Source organism: Gorilla gorilla, chromosome 14 (genome assembly GCF_029281585.2).
Source record: "Gorilla gorilla gorilla isolate KB3781 chromosome 14, NHGRI_mGorGor1-v2.1_pri, whole genome shotgun sequence".
Lineage (NCBI taxonomy): Eukaryota > Metazoa > Chordata > Mammalia > Primates > Hominidae > Gorilla > Gorilla gorilla.
Window position 1 is genome coordinate 124129743 of NC_073238.2, and position 23144 is coordinate 124152886.

The 23144-nt window shown below is 40.0% G+C and overlaps 1 long non-coding RNA gene across 1 annotated transcript; it reads left to right on the forward strand.

Annotated features, from left to right (window-relative positions):
* The first annotated feature begins 1347 nt into the window (after positions 1-1347).
* Positions 1348-2573, forward strand: LOC109029360 (uncharacterized). Its single transcript, XR_002008420.3, has 2 exons — positions 1348-1741; positions 2273-2573. It is a non-coding gene; the product is annotated as an uncharacterized lncRNA (long non-coding RNA).
* Positions 2574-23144: the final 20571 nt, after the last annotated feature.

A 23144-nucleotide genomic window follows, 5' to 3' on the forward strand; every position in this document is an offset into this window, starting at 1 on the left:
CCTATGTATCAAACCTGCACGTTCTGCACATGTATGCCAGAATTTAAACTACAATAATAATTTTTAAAAATCACTAAACAACAACTAAAAACCATTCATCATATTGTGTCCCGAATTGGTTCCTTCCAGTGGGTTCTTGGTCTCGCTGACTTCAAGAATGAAGCCGCAGACCCTCGTGGTGAGTGTTACAGTTCTTAAAGATGGTGTGTCTGGAGTCTGTTCCTTTAGATGTTCAAATGTGTCCAGAGTTTCTTCCTTCTGGTGGGTTCGTGGTCTCGCTGACTTCAGGAGTGAAGCCACAGACCTTCGCAGTGAGTGTTAAAGCTCTTAAGGCTGGTGCAGAGCCAAAGAGTGACCAGCAGCAAGATTTATTGTGAAGAGCGAAAGAACAAAGCTTCCACAGCGTGGAAGGGGACCCCAGCGGGTTGTCACTGGTGGCTCTGGTGGCCAGCTTTTATTCCCTTATTTGGCCCTACCCACGTCCTGCTGATTGGTCCCTTTTACAGAGTGCTGATTGGTGTGTTAACAATCCTTTAGCTAGACAGAAAAGTTCTCCAAGCCCCTACTCGACCCAGGAAGTCCAGCTGGCTTCACCTCTCAGTATTATATCCCCTAGCCAATCAAAAACGTTTAGGGTACCAGATATGGTAGCTCACTCCTGTAATCCCAGCATTTTGGGAGGCTGAGGCTGGCAAACTGCTTGATCTCAGGAGTTTTAGACCAGCCTGGGAACATGGCAAAACGCTGTCTCAAAAAAAAAAAAAAAAAAAAATTGAAGGGTGTGATGGCCTGTGTCTGTAGTCTGGCTACTTGGGGGTAGGGGACTGGGGGTAGGGGACTGAGGTGAGGGTTTCTCTTGAGGCCCAGAATTCGAGGCTGCAGTGAGCTATGATTATGTCATTCTATCCCAGCCTGGGTGACAAAGTGAGACCTGGTCTCAAAAAAGAAAAGAAAAAAAAGTTTAGGGCACTATTATATCCTAAATTTAATTATAAACTGAATTCCTTGGAAATATTCATTTGAATTGACTAAAACATGATGATATTATGTCAATTTACGTTTCTAAATGTATTGTTATTATTTTCATCCTTATTAGATTATTTCCTAGCTGCTTTCAAATTAGTAATCATAATTATGCAAAAACAAACGTAAGTCATCAAAAGGTAGGCATGTCAGCATTAAACCTGCTATTTTTAGGATAAGATCCACTTTCCGTGAAGTTTGTTTTATTGCTTCCTAGTTCTCTGTGCAGAAATGTGCTCCGGGAGGCCTGCCCTGCTCCGCCCAGCTGTCAATCTGCTGCGCGTTTCCCTCACCAGCTACTGCTTCCTCCTGGGCCTCGCGGCATTCACCAGCCAGGAGGCAGAACTTGGCCTCCCTTAATCCTGAATAGGCATGCAGGGTTATATGCTAGACACAAAGGAAGCCACAGCCAGCAGAAGGCGAGCCGACAAGAACAAGGAAATGGTTCTGCCGTCACATCCCCTGGAATCTCTGTGCCTTGGTGTCTCCGTTGGTAAAGACAGGATGTCCTAGATCTCCAAGGTTTCTTGAAAAACTAAAACCCATTATTGTTTAATGCCTTCTAGAAGTTGCCTAGGAAACACTTCTTCTTAGAAAAGATTCACAAACAGACCTGGAATGAATCCTTCTCGCTCTTCATACACTGAGACAGGATGAAATCTAAGACCATGGCAGGGAGAAGCCGCACGCGGAGTCGCACTGTCAGGATCCAGGATCGGTAGGAAACAGGCTCTGTGCCCTGCTCTGGCACCAGCCGGGCTGGCCCTTATCTGAATCCATTCCAAATGCTTGACGCTACCTTAAGCCACAGAACTCAGAATTAGATATAATAGGCGAGGCAAATGCTCACTATTCATGATACAAGATAAATCCTGATAAGGATAATAAAAGTAGAAGTTATCTGTGATTAGCTTTAAACAAAACTTTGCTGCCTTGAAAACACTTTCTTTTCCCATATCTATATCATTTTCTCCCACGGTAATTTCAAATCATGACCTTTTATTTGGAATTTGAGCTCTGTACTTTCCCTCTAAATGAACTATCCTTAGAAACATTAATTATCTTTGAAAGTATAATTTCAGTAGCAGCAAAAGAATTCACTGTAATTTAAAAATTCTAGTATTGGTTATTTCTATATTTTACTAATACAACTAACGCTGTCATAAGCACCCTTGTGATAAACCCTTGCTTCAAGACTATTTCTTATGTTAAATTACCACAATTTTTTTTTTTTAATTCATGCATTCAGATCTTAATCAGATTGCAAGTTCTTCAGGCTTGGAACCATATCACCACAATGAACAGCCAAGTGTAAAGGGTCCCCGGGGAAACTCCGACCGGCTTGCGCCCTGGGAGAATGGGGTGGAGCCACGGAAGTTCACGCGCTTTGCAGAGGGGAGGAGCCTGGCCTCTCCTGATCCTGGATAGTACCTGAGATTCAATCGCTGAGGCGGGAAAACCGGCTAGCAGGACTGTTGCTTTGCTGAGAGTCCCTGTTTCCCTTTTTTTCCTCTTGGCCCAATAAATTCCATTTTTCTCACCCTTCAAAATCTCTGTGACCCTAATCTCTCATGGCCATGTGACAAGGGCCCTAAAGAGAAAGTCCTACAACAATAGCTTTCATATGATAATATCAGTGATAAGCTGTCGTTTACAATGGACGCCTCTCAGGAAGGTGTCCCTCAATAACTTGAACATTTAAAAAATTAAAAGATTGATTGTAGAGAGTCCACCTATGAAATGAGCACCTATTAGGGCAGAGCGAGAAAATCAACGTAAAGAAACAGAGCAGCTGGCATGTCTACAAAACTCAACTTGAACATAGTGGGGGATATTAGCATAACGAAGAAAACCGCTGTCAGCAGTTTGGGAGGGAAGGACTGGGTCTGAACACACAGACAAATTGTAGCAAGAGCCACCAAGGTGGACGTTGCTTACCCAGTGCTCATGGAGTGAGTCAGAGCCCAAAGTACTCTTCCCCTGAGCAAAGCCATCTCTATTGTCAGATGCAGAAGCCCCAGCCAGGGACCCGGAGATGCTGGATTCTTCTAAATCCTGCAGGTCTTCGAGGCCTCTTGCAACTGTGACTGAGTTTCCCGTGTAGGTGCTCAGGGGAGAGAAAGCTCGGTTACTGAGACTTTCATTCTCCTGGACTTTGTAGAGTGATTTCTCATTGAATTTAAGAAATAACACACAGTCATTCAAATAGCAAAGCTTTAGCATGCAGCAGCTCTTCGCCAGGTCTTATGCCAGGCCCTGGGGATGAAAGGAAGAACAAGATAACCCTGCCCTCGGGGAGCTTCCAGTCCAAAGAAACCCAGGAGGCTCAACACAATGTGATGATTTCTGTGACGTGGTTAAGTCCGGGGGGCCATAAAAAGCGGGGCCTCTAACCAGGTCTGTGGGCAGGCGAGCACTGGAGAAAGTTTCTATGAAGAGACAGCGTATCTGGATGAAAGCACACAGAAGAGTGTAAATTAGTCAGGTAAATGAATGAGGATGAGAGACCAGGGCTACGCGATGAGGAAGAAGTGGCTTCCAGGTAGAAAACAGGTGTGAGCCATTTTGTCCTCAAGAATCTACAAACTGTTGTGTGTGGACGGGGCAAAGGTATGAAGTTATAGACCAGTAAGAGATGGGGCTAGACACACAGGCATGGAGACTCCTCCCCAGCCATGTGCAGGAGATCACTCTAAGGTTTGTGAGCAAGGAAGTCACCTACCATTTACTTCTGCAAAGGTGTCTATCATTACAGGGTGCCTACTCTGCCCAGTACTATTGTAAATACTTCCCATACATTGAGCTGCACATTGGGGCTTATTATCCTCATTTTACTGCTGAGAAACTGAGTCCCTACCTCTTGGGCCCTTGCCCAGAGCCACACATGTGGCAGCTGCAGAGCTGGTGCCTTGACTTGGGTCCCCTGAGCCTGGAGTCTTGTGCACACAACTGCCGTCATGCTACACTGCCAGCGGGCAGGTAGACTGAGACCAGGGCATGGCCCCTCATCTGCATGCAAGCAAGGCTGCTGCTTCTCTGTGTGGGTGATGCTGGTAGGGTTTCCTAACCCAGGCCAGCAATGAAAACATTAAGTAACACTGGGTTCAGGGCCACCCATTGCAAAATACGGTTGGTAAGATCCTGTTAGGTCTAAATTGATCTGTTTTTTAATGGCTCAGTTTCAGCTCCGGGCTTCAGCAGATGTGTCGTTGAGGCGGTGTAAGATGAAAGTACATATGGCCGAGGCCGTGAGCTAAATGCAGCAGTGGGCTGTGTCTGGAGAAGACAGCCTTTTGAAGTGTGTTGAAGAATAGTTAATGGCAAGAGAGAGTGCTTTGGACACATTGTGCGGTTTTTAAAGAAGGCTATAAAATTGATATGCTGTATAGTGGACATTGTGTTTCACATGTACACACCCAATGCATAAATAGAAAAACACAGGAAAAGATTATATCAAAATACAGAGTGGCAGACTTATACATGATTTTAGCTTTCTTCTATTTTCCACATTTTTTATGATAAACACGCATTGTTTTGTATATTCAGGAATATTTTTTCTCCAAGAAGTTGTCACCAGAAACTTAAGAAAAAGCCTTTTTATTGAAATATGCATTTAAAAAGTGCACAAATTTTACAGCTTGACAAGGCCCCAGAGTCAGCCCATGATGTAGCCGGTGCCCAGGTCTACCTAGGAGGAGAATATTACCACCCTTTCCAGAAGCTTCAGGCTCTGCAAAGATAACTTCTGATGCCACAAATAGTTTGCCTGTTTCTGAAGTTTATATAAGTGGAGTGCAGTGCAGTGTGTACCCTTTGGCATGTAGCTGATTTAGATCAACACTGTGCTTATGAGGATTCTCCTGTGTTCCTGCAAGTGGCAATCATGTTTCCTTCTCTTTGCTACATCATGCTCCACTGTATGAACATGCTGCATTGAGATTGTTCCCGCCATGACTAGCTGGGCCCAGTTAATGCAAGTGCTCCACTTTAATAAGATTTTCAGAGTTTTCCAAAATGATTCTACCACATTACACCCTTGCTAACCATGCAGGTGAGTACTAGTTGCTCCACATTTTTACAGACAGCTGTGTTCATTTTGCTCTTTCCTGTGGGTATCTAATGGGATTGTAGTGTGATTTCAATTTGCAATTTCTTCATGACAAATGAAGTTATGCACCTTTTCATATTGATGGCAGCGGCCATCACAGCAGTTGCAGCAGGGAGGCGCAGCTAGGGCTGCACACTCCATGGGGCCAGTGGACCCTGCCCCTTCTGAGTTGGGGCGGGAACTCCCTGGGTGCTGTTGCAGCCACCCAAACTACAGCTGCAGACCCAGGCCTCCTGCTCTACAGAGTAGGCAGGAGCTGGGAACAAGCAGGAACCCTGCCCCTTTAGAGTCGGTGGGGGTAGGGAGCTCCTGGGTGCAGCCCAGGCACAGGACCCAGGCATCTCTGCAGACTGTACCCATGGGGTCCCCAGGGAGGAACCCCCTCATGTCCCTGCAGTCTCAGGAGTATCTGCCCCCACTGCCCGGCCTCTCTTTGCGCCACGAGCCTGCTCCCATCTCAGAGTGGGGATTGGGGCCAAGCCCCAAGGGCCATGAATGGCAGTGGGAGGCAGATTGATTCCTGAATGGAAATGGGCAGGTCCCCATGAAGGCCCCCCTTCAGGCTAGGGAGGGCCTGAAGGCTGGAGTGGGGACTCATGGTGCCTCTTCCAGCCCCACCCATGGCTGCCCATGGACCAATCAGCAAGCATTTCCACCCCTCTGAGGTCCATAAAAGCCCTGGGCTCAGCCAGAGCAGGGCAGACGATGGCCAGAGGACCAAGAGGGCAGAGAGAGGAGTACCCTCTCTGCTGATAGTTGGAGATGATGTGACAACCAGTTGCAGAGAGCAGCTACCATCTCTGATGAGAGCTGGTGCGGGCAGAGATAAGCCACCCTCTCCAGGGCCTCGTCTCCACTGAGAGCTGCAGACATCTGGAGGACTAGTTGAGAGGAGCTACCCTCTCCAGGGCCTCCCGTCTGCTGAGAACTGAACACTCAACAGATGGCCTGCCTGCAGAGAAGAGCTACCCACTGCAAGTCTCCTCTGAGCTATTCTAACACTCAATAAAGTTCATCTTCATCTTGTGCACCCTTCACTTGTCTGCATACCTCCTTCTTCCTGGACACAGGACAAGAGCTTGGGTAAAGGTGCTGTGGCCACAGAGGTTTCTGGCCAGAAAAATCGACACCCCAAACATCCCATAACAATATGGTTAATGGCTATGTGGATATTATCTTTTGTAATGTGACTTGAAGGTTTTTTTTTTAAACCAATCTTTCCATTGACTTAATTGTCTATGTCTTACTGATTTGTAGATCTTGTTTATATCTTCCAGATACAAGTCTTTTGTATAATATGGGTAATTGCAAATATCTTGTTCTGCTCTGTTGATTGCCATTTCACCCTCTTACTGGTCTATTTTGATGAACTGAATTTATTCATTTTAATGCAGTCCACTTTATCATTTTTGTAAAAGATTCATGTTTTGGGGATCCTATTTAATAAATAGTTTTCTACTCAAAGTCATAAAGATATTCTGTTTTACTCTAAAAAGTGCTTTGTTTCATCTTTTACATTATGATATATTATCCATCAGGAATTGATATTTACCTATAATGTGATGTATGGGTCATGATATGTTTGTTCACTTTTCAAGTCTTCCAAATTAATTACCTAAAAATAATTTTTAAATTCTATACAGCACTCCCCCCTCCCAAAAGACAATGGCCCTTCCTGAAAAAATAGTGTATAATAGCAAACCAAAGAAGAGTCCCTGATTAGGAAAGAAGGAGGCAGAACCCATCAGGTATTGGACAGCAGTCATATATGCTTTCACATACATCTTTCTATATAGATACAGATATGTATGTACTTATATATCCTGTGAGCTGTGTCTTTGTATTCCCATTTTATAGATGAAAATAATAAAATGATAATAACAGAAATAAAGCAATTTGCCCATGGTCATATAGTTTGTAAATGACAGAGACAGGATTCAAATTCCCATCTTATCTCACTCCAACAGCAATGTCCTTTCACTGTGCCACACGCACGTAGCAAGGAAAACAGGTAATGATTATTCACTAGGATTCAGTTCCAAACCTACTTTCTCCAAGACTATCACTTGCAGTCCCACTGGCCGGGCACCACTAATTTTGTGCTTCCAATCCTCCAGATCAATAGGCAGGCAACTGAATGGATGGAATATATCCAATCTGATTTATTTTCTAAAATGGCTACAGTAACTGGATTGATTCTGCTGTGGTCCAGTTATTTCAGATATAAAGACAGTCCCTAGGAATGGATTATCTAGCCTGAAATGTCTCTCTGATAAATAAATTAACACTGCATTTGTCACTAACACCATTTGCATTTGAATGAACTTCTCAGACATCTCCGCAAGAAAAGAAGATCCCATACATAACCCAGCCTCTGGGACCCCTTTTGCAATACACTGCAAAGAATAATTTCTCTGAAAGTGACCCTGATGAAAAAGCATCACTTGCCTAATTGTTGTGAAAATGAAAGCTTTATCTTGTGTTTTTCTATGCCCTCTTTCCACAAACACATTAGGAGGCAATTGCTACTTTATGGTCTAACGCATTTAAGAGGGAAGAAAGCTGGGGCAGCTCAGCATTGCATGAGGCAAGCTGGGTGCAAAGAGGCTCATGGCACATGGTACAGGGCATGAGTGTCTCCTTGAACCACACTGGAAGTCAGGCTGATAGCTGGCATTAGAGCTCAGGCAGTTCTTCTTCAGCACCTCACATCTACCTGCTGGAATACATTTGCTCCTCTCATGACGTTAATATTCTAAAAAAACAAAGGTATACATCAATCCAATCAATACATTCTGAAACTCATGACCATCAAAGTTATGGAAATGTATTTTTTACATCTTCAATGTTCAGCTAAAAATCAATAAAAATCCATTATCTAATATTTCAACTGCTACACACTAGAGAAACAATTAGAAATAAATCTCTGCAAAGAAAAAAAATCAAACTGTCTTACACAACTACTAATTATTGATATTTATTTGTTATAATAGTATACCTGGTGGGCACTTACTGGTAATTAAATCTATATATAGTAGATTGAGACCTTGCATATATATTGTGACCATGTCAGTGAATATTAAGATGCTAAGAGATGGACACTGGTTCAATATTCTTGGTTACTGCTCTAAACACTGATTTAGTTTCACAATGTTTATTTAGGCACCACATATAATTAATATTAAGTGAACAAAATGAAATACTGTAACAATCTAAAACTATGCCAGATTTAGTAACTGAGAAAAGGTAAGACGACGAAAATGTGCTTCGCTGTTCGAACAATAACACCCAACAAAACATGTTTGGTGAAATTGAGAATCTGGAAAGGAAGTTGAGACCCAGTGAATTAACACTGGTTCAAAAGGAGAAACTTCAACGCTGAGAATAGCTACAATCAGATGCTGACTTCTTTAACACACCCCACGCCCCCACCCAAAGAGATGGTCATATAAGGTAGACTTTTTTTTTTTTTTTTTTTGAGATGGAGTCTTGATGTGTCGCCCAGGCTGGAGTGCAGTGACAGAGCTCGGCTCACTGCAACCTCTGCCTCCCAGGTTCAAGCGATTTTCCTACATCAGCATCCTGAGTAGCTGGGATTACAGGTGCGGGCCACCACGCCTGGCTAATTTTTGTATTTTCAATAGTCAGTGTTTCGCCATGTTGGCCAGGCTGGTCTGGAACTCCTGACCTCAGGTGATCCACCTGCCTTGGCCTCCCAAAGTGCTGGGATTACAGGTGTGAGCCACCATGCCCGGCTAAGGTAGGCATTTGATAGATAAACCTTACAAGCATGTGTCTTGGATAAAGAAACTGAGGCTGAGAGAATGATCTGATTGACGTCATTGAGTCAGTCAAGGCTGCAACTTGGGTCCAGGCTTGTGTCACTCTCAAGACCTGTTCATTCCCATTCATGGGAGGACTTCCCTGTCCAACAATTCCATCTAAATTTATTTGCATTTTTTTAATCATTTATTTTCTTAGGCCTGAGCCTCTTTAAATAGGGTACACCTTCTTAGAAAGCAAAACATTACAAAAAAATATAGCATATCCTAAATGTCACAAGGAGGAATTATTTTTGGTACCTCAATGGTTCAAAAATCTGTTTATACACAGTCATAAACTTTAACGGAGGGGCCCCTATCCATTCATTCTCTTAACAAACATTTTTTAAGCATCTACTATGTGCCAGGTGCCATGCAGAGCACTGGGAATACCAGAATGAGTGAAAATCATGCCGGCCTATGAGAGTTCAAGAAGTAGAGCAGAAAGCAGTGGCTAAAGGAAATGGCATTCACCCTGGACTGGCTCATAACTCAGTTGGGGGTGCTCAAGGGAGTTTTTTGGGGGGCAGGTGAACACAGATCTGAGTTTTATGTGACAGGTAGGAGTTTTGTCTGGGTAGTCTGGGAAGCAAGGACTGGATGTTGACCTCAGAAAGGCTTGAAAACATGGGACTCACTAAAGAAATAAGTCTTTTTTCAGTCCAGCAGTTCAGAGGTGTAGTATAAGATTGGGAAAGATTGCAGATTGTGAAATTTGCTGGCCAAGCTATGGAGTTCAATTTAACTCAGGGTAATAGGGAGCCACTGACAGGTCTGAAGCAGAGGAATAACATATCACATTTGGCTTTTTAAAATAAATTACTCTGGCTGCTTTGAAAGGAGATAAATGGGAAGGGAATGAGGATGAGAATGAGGTCCAGGGAAACCAGTCACGAGGTTCTCAGCCATGGCAAAGTGAGACGCACGGCGCAGACATTGAACAGGTTGGAACCAGCAGACCAGCCGTGGCTGATGCCTGATGACACAGGGTGAGGGCAGAGGTGGAATCACGGAAAGTCACGAGTTTCTTGTTGAAGTCTCCACTGGGTGTGTTAAAGCAAGGTTAGCCTCAAGCTGCCTCCTTCCATGTGTGACATTCGGCCAAAAGGTTTCTTGGTACGTCGTGAACTATAACCTAAATAGAGCTGTAAACAGACTGTAGCCTACTCTTGTGCCAATCACCAAGTGTTGGCCTATCAAAGGTGGCCAACTTGTCAAACCTTTTCAAATAAAGGGAACGCGGAGCTGTAGCCATCTGGCCATTTCTGCACCTCACTTCTGAGTTCTGTCCATAAACCTTCTTCTACCCAGTGGCTGTGCTGCCAGAAGACTGCCCAATTTGCCAATCGTTCTTTGCTCAATTAAATGCCCTTACATTTAATTTGGCTGAAGTTTTTCTTTTAACAGATTGAAACCTCAGTGTGGGAAGACTGGGAATCCAGGAGAAAAAGAAGGTTGGTGGGTAGATGGATTCAGCTTGGAAAGTTATGTTTAAGGTGCTTGTGTGAAATGCCTCAGGTGATTCCACAAACAGGCTGACTGCGCAGGAGGCCAGGCTGAGGACTCAGCTGTGGTGGTCAGGAGAGTGTAGACAGCAAGCCACATGTGCCAGCGCGTGCGGGGGACAGCCACAAAGCGAAGAGTCCCCAAATGGACTCAGAGAACTGGAAACACCTGAGCAGCAAGAAAACAGAGCCTGAGAGGGAACTTGAGAAGGAGCTCCAGGGAGGATTGGAGCAGCTCTAGCCCCAGAAACCAAGGGAATGAGCCAGGCAGGGGGGCCGTGTCTCTCCAGCCCATCAGCACATCATCTCCCCGTTTACTTACCATATTTTGTTGTTGTTGTTGTTGTTGAGACGGAGTCTCATTCTGTCACTCCGTCAGACTGGAGTGCAGTGGCGCAATCTTGGCTCACTGCAACCTCTGCCTCCTGGGTTGAAGTGATTCTCCTGCCTCAGCCTCAGGAGTAGCTGGGATTGCAGGCGCCCGCAACCACGCCTGGCTAATTTTTGTATTTTTTAGTAGAGATGGTGTTTCGCCATGTTGGCCAGGCTGGTCTTGAACTCCTGGCCTCAGGTGATCCAACTGTCTCAGCCTCCAAAATGCTGGGATTACAGGTGTAAGCCACTGTGCCTGGCTGGTATTTTCATTATTTAAAAATTAGTGTGGGTTTATTGGTTAAAACCTAGACAATGGAAAACCTCATAAGAAAATATAATTTTTCCATAATTCCATCCCTGCAAAATAACCACTTTTCACACGTCTTTCAATTATATGCCTTTATAATGCTTTTACCCTAGTACCTTGAAAAAAATACTAGAAGATCAAAGTTGAGAAATAATTGCTTTTTTAGTTTTTCTGCAGTTGACTTTTGTACTTTTATGTACAATGATATCCACTTTTAGCTTTTTGAGAAAAATTCCCTGATTATTCTGATGTTGAAGATAAAGGAGCAATAAACTTTTCCATGGGACTACGTGGTAAACGAATTTTATTTTCTTTCTGTAGGAAATAGTTTTTATGATGGATTTCTATAAATATGTTTTAAATTCTTAAATATATAAACACCGAAAAATGTAGTTTAAAATTATTCTAGTCCAAAATCCAAAGGAAACAATTTTTTAGCTTTTTTAACTCAGAAGGTTTATACCACTCTCACCAGTATCTGAAGGACCCATTTCAGTACAATTGCTTTTTCCTGTGCTTTGTGCAAAGTACCTATTATTTGGGGTCTTTCAATGTTTTGAATATTTTGTTTTCACATTTTCTCCATTCTAGTGACTTATCTCTAGGCTTCTGATTAAAGACAATTTTAGATAATATGTCAGGCATAAAACCAAGTGCTGGCCCATATGTCCAGAGTCTACAAAAATAGACTAAAATAGGTGTGCTGTGCATGGCCATCTGCAGCTCGGGCAACCTTTGGTGTGTTTGGCTGCGTGCGAGCAAACCTTTCACTTTTCCTTGGCCGGGCTCTATAAGGACAGGGGAGCAGGACCAGGACCAAAGATAAAGGTAGGCCCAGCTTGACTTTCCAACTCCTGCCAGCTCCTCCGTGTTTAGTGCCGCGTTGCCTCCATGTGTCTGAAGACGAGTTCATCTGCGGACTCCAAGACTGTCGAGAGGGTGGAGATCACCTGCCCACAGAACATGACTCTGTCTTCTTTCCGTATACTGAAGAACTGGGCAGCAGAATGGCATAATGCCCACCTCTACTGCTGCTCACACCTTCTTCGCCAGCGGTATAACTTTTAAGTAAGGACAAGTTCTGAAAACTTTCCTATGCGGTATCTTTCAGAAAACTCCCGTACCCATTAAGTTTTTTAATTGCACCTTGAAATGACCGTGGCAGAAATAGCCACATTCTCATATTTTAAAATTCTGCAATGTTTTGAGTGAAGCAGTGAACATCTTCAAGATTCTGGCTAAATTCCATAGCCGTATCTCAGACAGTGTTTCTCAAATCTGTGTCATCTCTAGACAAAGGCAATTAATTGCACTAGTCTGTAAGCAGAGGAAACAATTTTCATCCTTTAATAGGCACCAACTGGAATGAACACTGAGATACATGAAGGCTTTTTTTTCTCCATGTGCAAATCAGCACATGGTACAAGTTGTTCTTAGCCAGGTACATTTTGCTATGTCACTTGGTGCAGAATAAATCATACCAGAAAAGGCACACTATTACTTTCCCTGCAGTCTTCAACAAGGGATGTATCCAGGAGCAAATTAGGATTCTTGCACCCAAAATTAACACAGGCTGTAGTTTTGCATCCAATAACAACCAACAGCTACTTAGAACAACAAATGTGTTCTCCTGTCAGACAAGGTAGGAGGGAGAGCCAGGCACCCTGAGCAGGGAAGCCACATCACCATCTTTTGTAGCTGTGAACTCAGGTTGAAAAATGAAGAGAAATGTTTTAAAAGTGTCAAATTTACCAAGTCAAGTTTTAAAAACCTGCACCCTCCTGATAACATTTTATATGCTTTCTTTGGAACACAAAATCCATGGAAACTTAGGTGTGGCCTACATAATTGTTTAAATTCTGAGTTTTTGCATTTTTGAATTCTGAGGTTGAAAACTGATTTTAAAATAAAATATCAAAACAGAATTTTGCCTTCCATGACAAGCAATGTCAGACTCAAAATAATTTACTATTTGCAGTTGTGTCATTAAAAAATCTAGGTGGCATGTTGTTATATTGAACTTGTGTTTAAATTTGAGGTCAAGAACCTAAGCCTCATTCGTCTCATACAGAGAACTGCACACTTGTGTGCACACAAATACATGCATGCTCAAGGGTGCACACGCACACACACATACACACACACAGCAGACACTACTGGCTCATCCGTCCTGTTAATTATCCCTGGCCCTTGCAGTTGTTTCCCTGTTCCCCTCCCTCACACTGGGGTGTCTTGGAGCCCTCAGCAGCGTGGTGCTACATGGACTGTCTGGCCTGTGGAGACCTTTCTGTCTGGGACAGTACCATTCTGTCTAGACAGGGAGGGACCATATGTTTTGGCTGTTATTATCAACACCAAAAGCACCTCTCTACAACCCTTTGCTGAGACTCCTTTTAAAAAATTTTTAATTCCAGAAGCGCTTTTTGCAGAAACCCTGGAAGGTCAAACCCTGATTCAACAGCATTGCGTCTCTTCCTTGATTCTGCAGAACAGTCTGCCCTCCCCCGTGGCGAGTGGCTGCAGCCGCTGCAGTTATCTGTGCACGAGGGCCGTCTTGCTTGCAAACGATGAACACAATTCTGCCTGGTTGGGAAGGGGAGTGAGCCTGGCCACGCAGACAGGCAGAGCTGGGTTTAAAACGCTGCTGGTTTAGAGGAGCTCAGCAGTTCACAGCTCCCAATTAGGCTGGCTGTAAATGCACAGGCTTTAACCTCCAAAGGCAAAAGCTTAGATGTGCAGGGCGATTCCAAGAAATATTAAACATCAAATAGAAATATCATAATCCACACAAAGCTTATTACTATGCAGGTGTTAGCCCAGTAGTTCAAAGGTACTCCTTATATTTAATGAAGGGAATTAGTTCAATAAAAGTTTATATGCTGCATGTTTTCCATATTGTACATGCATTCTTTACATTATGTGTTATTCTACTTGCCATAATGAAATCTTCAAAGAACTAAAATGCCCCGTGGCTAACAGATTTTACAGATCAGACACCATGGGACAAATAACTTTTGCACTTTTGATTGTACCTAGTGAAAGAGGTTTTATTTTGTTTTTCATTGTACTCAGACAAAAATCCAGAACTCCCTTTCTGAGATATTTTAAAGGACCTATCAGTAAAAGGAAGAAGTAGCCTGTTCACTTTGAACTTGTCCTAAGTTTCTTTGTCACAGAACTACTATTCCCCAAAAGGTATGCTTTGAAGAGATACTTTGTGTTTGTTTGTAAACGAGTCTTACTATAGCTCGTACTGAACTAAAACCCCGACAGCATAGAACTCATCTCTTTTCTCAAAAAATACATCTTCAAGAATCGTCTTATTTATTTATTTAAGAAAAAGAAGGCAACAATATCGTTTTATGTCAGGAAAATAGAAAAAGCTGGGTGCAGTCTGTTCTAGTGCATTGAATTTCTCTTCTACATTTGCAAAACTAATTTGGAAAATTCAGGCTGACACTAGCCCAGTTCGGGGTTCATGCGGATATGTTTTAATACCCCACGCGCTTCTCAGTAGTAGGAAGTCCTGCTGCTGATCCTGCCAGTTTTCTCATCTCAGCTTGTCCCCTGCACATACATTAAGTGAGTCACCAGAGGTTTGATAAAATAGTCTAGGTTTATTAAATATTTGATCCTTACAGACATTAAAGTGAAGTCATTTGATTTTTTGGCTTCTGTCTGACTGATTAAAATACTCCTCCTCCTCCCACTCCTCCTACTAATAATATTACTACGGAGAAGATATGGCTAGCACTCAAGATCATGTAGCATGTTAGGAATAATAGGAAAAAATTTTGCTTTTTTGTTCAGACCCTAAACTTATTAAGCATCTTTGTTTCTAACAAATCTGAAAAATAGGCATATTAAGTACTATAATTATTTTGCACTTTGATGTCATTAAATTGTAATAATAAATAAAAAATAAAGCAAGAGGAAGAGAAAAAAAGACAAAAAGAATGAGAACAAGCTCTTCAGTTTAATTAGATCCCATTTGTCAATTTTTGCTTTTGTTGCAATTGCTCTTGGCATCTTTGTGATGAAATATTTGCCTGTGTCTATGTCCTGAATGGTATTGCCCTAAGCTGTCTTCCAGGGTTTTTATAGTTTTGGGTTTTACATTTAAACCTTTAATCCATCTTGAGTTAATTTTGTATATAGTGTAAGGAAGGGTTCCAGTTTCAGCCTTCTGCATGTGGCTAGCCAGTTCTCCCAGCACCATTTATTAAATAGGGAATCCTTTCCCCATTGCTTGTTTTTGTCAGGTTTATTGAAGATCAGATGGTTGTAGGTGTGCAGTCTTATTTCTGGGTTGTCTATTCTGTTCCATTGGTCTATGTGTCTGCTGGGGTGGGAGGAGGGAGAGAATCAGGAAAAATAACTAATGGGTACTGGGCTTAATAGCTGGGTGATGCAATAATCTGTACAACAAACCCCCATGACACGAGTTTTTCTGTGTAACAAACCTGTACTTGTATCCCTGAACTTAAAATAAAAGTTAAAAAAAAAAAGTAGGATGCTGGGGGAAAAATGAGAAAAAGAAAGAATATTTAACAACAACTGCAGCCCAGGCCACTCAGTTCTCCCAAATGCTGAGCTTCTGGGTCTCTGCTCTAATTCCTGTCAAATAACATGAAAGCTGGAGGATCCAAAGCCGTTCCTTGCAGAAACTGACTTTCAATTTGGCACCTCTTATGCTGTCTTGAAGAAAATATCAATTTAACTGACAGTTTTTGAAGGAAAGTGGATATCATAATGTTTTAAAATTTCCAAATATTAGCTCATGCTCATGACTGTCTTAGAACATGTTGTACTCAACTTAATCTCACATCCCAAGAAACTGAGGCAAAAAGTGGGCTCTAGTTATTTGCATAAAGGCATGGAAACTTAAAGAAAAAGTCATTTCAGAATCTCTGTGTTAAAGGGGACACTATCTCTTAATCATGCCTTATACACCATAATTTCCACAGTTTATCTTGAGATTTCTTTTCTTCCCCCTGTTTTAATAAAAAATTTCCCAGGAAATTGCCCAATAACTGCCACATAAGGGAGACAGATGTTCTAAGAAAAGAGAAATTTTATTTTATAAGGTATCTTTTAACATATGCATGTGAAGTCTCATAAATTGTCTAAGAGTAACAACATTCAATAAAAGGTAAGGCTATAACGGAATTTTAAAAATGTGATTCTGCAAAAAGCTAATCTAATATAATTATGTGCGTCTGAAGATAAAAATGTATCAAGGAAAAAAACTCTGAGTATCTAGGGTAGTGATGGGTAACGTGCCTCAGAGGCTTACCTCATTTTTCCCAAGTATAACTTCTCCAACTCTAGTTTTCTTTCACCCCATATGACTATGATAACTTCGGGAAAAGGGTATTTTTTTTCCTTATTATAAAAGCAAATAATAACTATTGTGAACATTTTAGAAAGAAAGAAAAATATGAAAGACAAAACTAAGAACTCCCCACAACACCATTACCTGGATGAAACTGATGTTAATGTGTCTTATTTATTTCTAGCTCTGTTTTTTCCTCTGCAAAGGAAATAGGAGAAATATATTGAAAAATACATGAATACAGATGTGTTGCGTTTCTTTCATTTTCATTTATGAGATGGTCTCCGTAGCATCTCAAATACACAACTGTCTTGAGGAAATTAAGATTTTATCTCAGAGATACCCAGAGAAATATTCCGCTTCTGACATTCAAAATGGGCATTTTTCCCCCAGAAGACACTGCTGCAAAAGACAAGGATTTGGTTTGTTTGGATCTCAGGCTCAGAAGTGTCAGTCATTCACACTTCTCGGTTCACGGAACATTTTCGTAATTGTTTTGAGCTGGGAAAGGGTTTTGTAAATTCCACCATCTCTTCCTTTCACAGGTCAAAATGTCCTCGTCCCTTGAATCAGCCAATGAGGATCAGGAGACCAGAGAGGGCGGAGCGAGGCTGGAGGAGGTGTTCCTGGCTCCTCGCCTGCCACTCAGAGTTGGCCTTTACTGCAGACCTGGGCTCCTCACAGGCTCTAGAGAGTTGCCCTCCTCAGGTGCTGGAAGCCACCCCCTCCTCTTCACCCGCCCATCCAGGGTCCATGGAGGCATTCTGCAGTTGCTAGCCCCAGACCCACTTTCCACATTTCGGTAGTTTGTGAGTAAGCCGTTTGTTTTCTGGGGGCAATCTTGGCTGACACAGAGTGACATGCAAGTCCCAATTTCCCCTACAAAATGCAAACCCCTAAGACAGGGCAGTGGAATAGAAAAGTGAGGGGACACCAAAGGCAGAAAGAAGACACTAGTCCACCTTCCTGAGTGAACCTTTTGGGAGAAATCTGTGTGCAAAGTCAACTTGACCTAGTGAAGAAATCAAAGGACTGGACTCAGGCCACCAAGGAATCAACTTTCACTCTCAGCTCTCCTGGCTCCTCAACTCCCAGGGCAGTGTGGTGTGGCTCTGTCTGTCCGTCCGTCTCTCCATCTGTCATCTATCTGTCTGTCTGTCTGCCTATCTATCTATCTATCTATCTATCTATCTATCTATCTATCTATCTATCTATCAGCTCTCCTGGCTCCTCAACTCCCAGGGCAGTGTGGTGTGGCTCTGTCTGTCTGTTCGTCTCTCCATCTGTCATCTGTCTGTCTGTCTGTCTGTCTATCTATCTATCTATCTATCTATCTATCTATCTATCTATCTGTTAATTTATCTCTCCATTGACATCTATCCATCTGTCTTCTATCCCTCCATCTATTAGCTATCCATCTATCATCTATCCATCATCTATGTCTCATCTACCCATCTATCATCTGTTTATCTCTCCATCTATCATCTGTCTCTTTTTATCTCTCATCCAGCCATAATCTGTTCATCTTTCCAACTATCATCTACCCATCTATCATGTCTTTCTCTCCACCTATCATCTGTTCATCTGTCAATCGATCTCTCCATCTATTATCTATCTATCTATCTATTACCTATCCATCTCTTGTCTATCATACCTATTTTCTATCTACCTTTCTATTTATCATCTACATATCTGTTATCTAGCTATCCTCTGTCTATCCTTCCATCATCTATCCATCCATCCTCTAATTATCTATACTTTATCTTTCTCTCCATCGACACAAAATAAATTTAAGTATCATGTATATTGTAACCATATTGCTATAAAACTTTGATTTCTATTTTTTCACCACAAATTATGAAACTTTTTCTTGTATAATGGCTGTGAACTAATTCAGTTTTAATTTGTTGAACAGCATAGTGATGATCAAGCTCACAGCCTTATTAGCATACACAATTACTTTGCTTAGAAGCGGGGGATAGAGAGCTCTAAAAACAAAAACAATTCTTAGAAAATTCAGAGAAGCTCCCAATGTTCTGAAAGCTCCAAATAGATGCTGTGAGGTTGGATCAACTGTCTTTTCTCTTTTCTAGGTGTGTGATACCTATTAAAGTTACAAGACTCATCAAACACATCAACTTAACAGTAACATACTTAATAACAAAGTATATTTAAACACTTTAAACTTATTGTCCTTTCTGGGCTTTTGGTCTAGTTTGGGTTTGTCCTGTATATAAAGCCCCAACTAGCTTTTCAATATCATATCATCAAATAATATATAAATACAATTTTTTTGTTGCTTGTACTGCAGGCTTTCTATAAATATACTGCACTTATACGTAAATTAAAATGCTGTTCTGAAAATTTTTATAATATATATTTTTGCATACAACTCTGATTATTTCTTTCATCATCCAGAAGTGTGACATAGAAAAAATGGTGAACACTGTTAAGTTTCTTGGGGTATATCAATAAGCTGTCTTCAAAAGGAGCATATGATTGTAGAGTCCCACCACACTCACAACATACACTTTTTTCCACTCTAAATTTTTGTGTTTAATTTTAAATTTTAAAGTAATTACTGACTTTTAAAAAGTTGCGAAAATAGTACAAAGAATCTTCACCTTCACCTCAATTCTCCCAGTGATAACATCTTAAATAGCCACAGTAAAGACAGAAGCATTAGAAAAAAATAACATTGGTACAATACTGTTATCTAATCCACACACTTCATGTCAGTTTCACCAGTTGTTCCATTAATGTGCATTTTTTTGGTCCAGGATATAATGCAAAATCACATGTTGATTGCATTTAGTTTCCATTTCACAATAATCTTTAATCTGGGTATTTCCTCAGTCTGTCTTTCAAGACTTTATGCTTTTGAGGACTGCTGGCCAGTTATTTTATATAATGTTCCCTATTTCAGCTTGCCTGACATTTCCTCATGACTGACTTTCAGTATTGTATTGGTGACAAAAGAGATGTATTCTTGACACATTGCACTGGTGATGTTAACTGTTTAGATCATTTGATTAATGTAGTTTTTGGCTTGTTTTTCTAATGGTCAGGAAATCTGCCTTTACAATGAAATTCTAATTAAAATGTGGAGAAGGAATGATAGAAATAGAAAATCATTTGGTAGACACCATAGGTGGTGGTGTCTGCAGGTCATCCCCATCAAGAGAGAAGTCTGAATCTTCAGTAGAATTCCAACTAATAAACATAGAAAGAATGATAAAAAATAGAAAATACAATTTGGCAAACTCCACAGTAATTATTGTTTCAAGCAAAAATCATCACTGGATGCTTAAAGTAGTACCCAAAATGTGAGAAACAAGGCATGTACAACCTCAAAGTATCTCTCTACCTGATATGTATTAATTACAAAGGGGAAATAGTAACTTTACAGCAAAAAACTTAGCAAACACCATGATATATTTTATAAGCATCCTCAGTGGGGAGAAGCCATTAGCATGATAAAAAAGTTGTTTAATTTGAAAAGAGAGAAAGATATATTTACCATATATGCTAGTTACATGTTTTTTTTTTTTTAATAAATTGTCCCTTATCATTCTTTGCAAACATTTCTCTTAGGTCTTTCACGGTTTCACCAACTGACTTATACTCTGTTTTTATGCATGAAGTACATTCATTTATTTTTTGTCATGTCTGTTGCAGTTTTCCCTAGGTGTTTTTTTCCCTTTTAATATTCCTTATGCCGACTTAAGAAATAAAGAAGCTTTCTATGTAGTTGACTGCATTGATTGTTTCCATTATTCTCTCTTCCATTATTTCTGTGATTATATAATTTTTCAACATTCTTGAGAAGAGAAAAATATTCCCTCTGAATTTTCCACCATATGTAATGTTCTTTTTTTTTCCTCAAAGGATAATACGTTGTTTCAGAAAAAAAAAATGTAACTCATAATCCTTCTGTTTTCACAATTTTGTGACACTGCTCTTATCATTTATTGTTTCCAAAGTATGACAGTGTGTTTCTAATTCATTTATTTAATCCATCGATCCATTCACCAGACCCAAAGTGATCTGCCCATTGAAGTTTTATGTCTGGACAAAAATGGCCCTTGTTTCTCTTCTTTCTCAAAATGTTGCCCTTTAATTTCATATGATTGATCTTCCTGGCAAACTTTGGTGGAATTCCTGTGCCAATAACCTCCACCTTCCAAATTTCCCGAGCATTTTGATTGAAATTGCACTAAGCCTACAGTATTGGCTAAGTTTGAAAGGAAATAAGATCCTTGTAATAATCGATTTGCTATATTTTCAGCTTTCCTTTATTTATGTTTTCTTGATGTCCTTTTGGGAAAAACGGTAGTTTTGTGACACCAAAATTTTTGACAACTGGTATGATAATAAACTATATTAATATATTTTCATATAAATTAATTAAATATATGCCTCGAAAGTAAAATATACCCTCCTTTATCCATTGACTGAATTAAACTATATATATATTTTTAAATCCTTACCATGTGATACGTTTAGCACCATTTTCTCTAAAATCATCAATTCCAAATTATTTGTTTATAAATGAAAAACTGTTTTTGTCATTTGTTTGTCACTGCTCTCACCAGCTAAATGCAGTGAGTGTAATGATTTGACTGAGGGAACTGCATCAAAGTCTTCCCAAGACAACTCATTGAATGGGTGGACATGAGATAACTTGTAGTTTAAGCAGAAAAGGTGGGTCATCGATGTCATCCATCATGCTGCTGATTGCTCTCTCACGTTCTTTTGCACAAAAAGATATTATACTCAAAATATTTGCTAGCCTCAGTATACAATCTGAGATTCATATATACTAAATATCTCTGTTATCAAAGTCACAAATGTTGCTTATTGGCGTGTTCGATTCCTCTGTTGACTTAGCTTTATTCATTAGGTCATTTTGAATCCAAGGAGATTTGCAAGAATGCACCAACCTGAATCACAGAAAACAGGTCTCTATTGTTTTTTCTCAGAATGAGTTTTATTAAAGTAAAATTTCCAAAAGAATTATTTTCTCATGCCTGTTTCCCCACTGAATTACTATTGTACATTTTGATATAACTTTTAAACTTTTCTTGCTGCCCTGGCACTCTTGTCCTATACTACTATGCCACTATTGACACTTCTATATTCCTCTGGTTTTTCTTATTTCAACTCTATCACTTCAGACATATGGTTTAATTTTCTTTAGTATTTATTTGGCACGTAGTTAAAACGTGAGATTTATCGAAACTAGTGGTAAAGTGATTTATTCAATTTATATTGTTTATAGCACACCCATAGATGGGTATCATGACTTAGATGTTGCCACATTTAAATATGTACAAATGTTTCTAAATTTTGACTAAAACTTCAGACTTTCTCCATAGATTTATCCTAATGTAATCTGTACAAAATCTAATCAGATTTTATTGTGAATCTTTCTCTTTAAAATATTTTTCTCTAAATATATTCACCTACTATATAATCCCCCAAGTTTAAAATAGAATAAAAAATAAAATATTTTTCTCATGTACCAAAAATAAGGTCTAATGCTTTTTAGATGACATTCCTTTCAGCTCCCTGAGATCATCAAAATACATTACTAACTTCAGAAAAATGGCATTTTACCTTTTCAGTAAATTATTAAAACAGCTTGATGTGAAATACTTATCAAAAATAGTAATTGAAATTTTAGTGCCCTGATTTTTAAGTTTTTTCAAAAAGTTACTATTTTATTTGGATAGATAAAATTCTTGTGATAAATACTCAAAAATCTAATTTTCAAAATAATATCTATTCTGATGTTAATCTTTTTAAAGTTCTATTTAATATTTAGTATCCAAAATGCTCAATATTTTCTTGTTTATTTATTTATTTCTATTGTAGATTCAGGGGTACCTTTGCATATTTGTTGCACAGGTATTTTGCACGATGGTGGGGACTGGTCTCCGGTGTACCCATCACTCAAATATTGAACACTGTATCCAATATGAAATTTCCCAACCCTCAGCCCCCTGGCCCGCCTCATTGCTCCCACTGTCCATTATAAAATGCTCAATATTTTCTAAATGTTGAATAGTGTTTAAAATTATGGTGGCACATTCTAAGTATTTTCTTTTGCTTTATCAGCACCCTTTTGGTTTTCAAGAGTTTTTGTTTTTCAAATGCTTTATAAGAACTAAATGATTCATAATGTTATCTTAATTTTCACCTTATTGATTATAGTAAGTTTTATTTGAACCATAAAAATAAATTGTATGTGACTGTTATGAAGAAATAAATAAAAATTTGGCATGTCCCACTTTTAATGATAAAAGTTGTGAGCAACATTTGCATTCAATATTTATACCACATTATTTTGTTGTTGAAAACAGTCATTGCTTTTCCTTAACAAATGCAAATTATTTATGTTGATTCTTGTGCCATCAAAAGACGTCCTGGGCTGTTCAGGTTTTTACACACTATCAGCAGATGTTTGCAATAACATTTCATTATTAAATAAATGTCTTTTTAAATTTTTTTTGCAATCTAGAATATTTATGTTCATTATATTTAAAAGGAATGTTTACAATTATTTAAATATTGTCACCAATTCTTCCTGGGTTTTTTAAGTGTTTTTATAGATGAAAACACCCCACCTGTGAGCCCTTCCTGCATTCTTGCTAGTTTTCAACCTTTT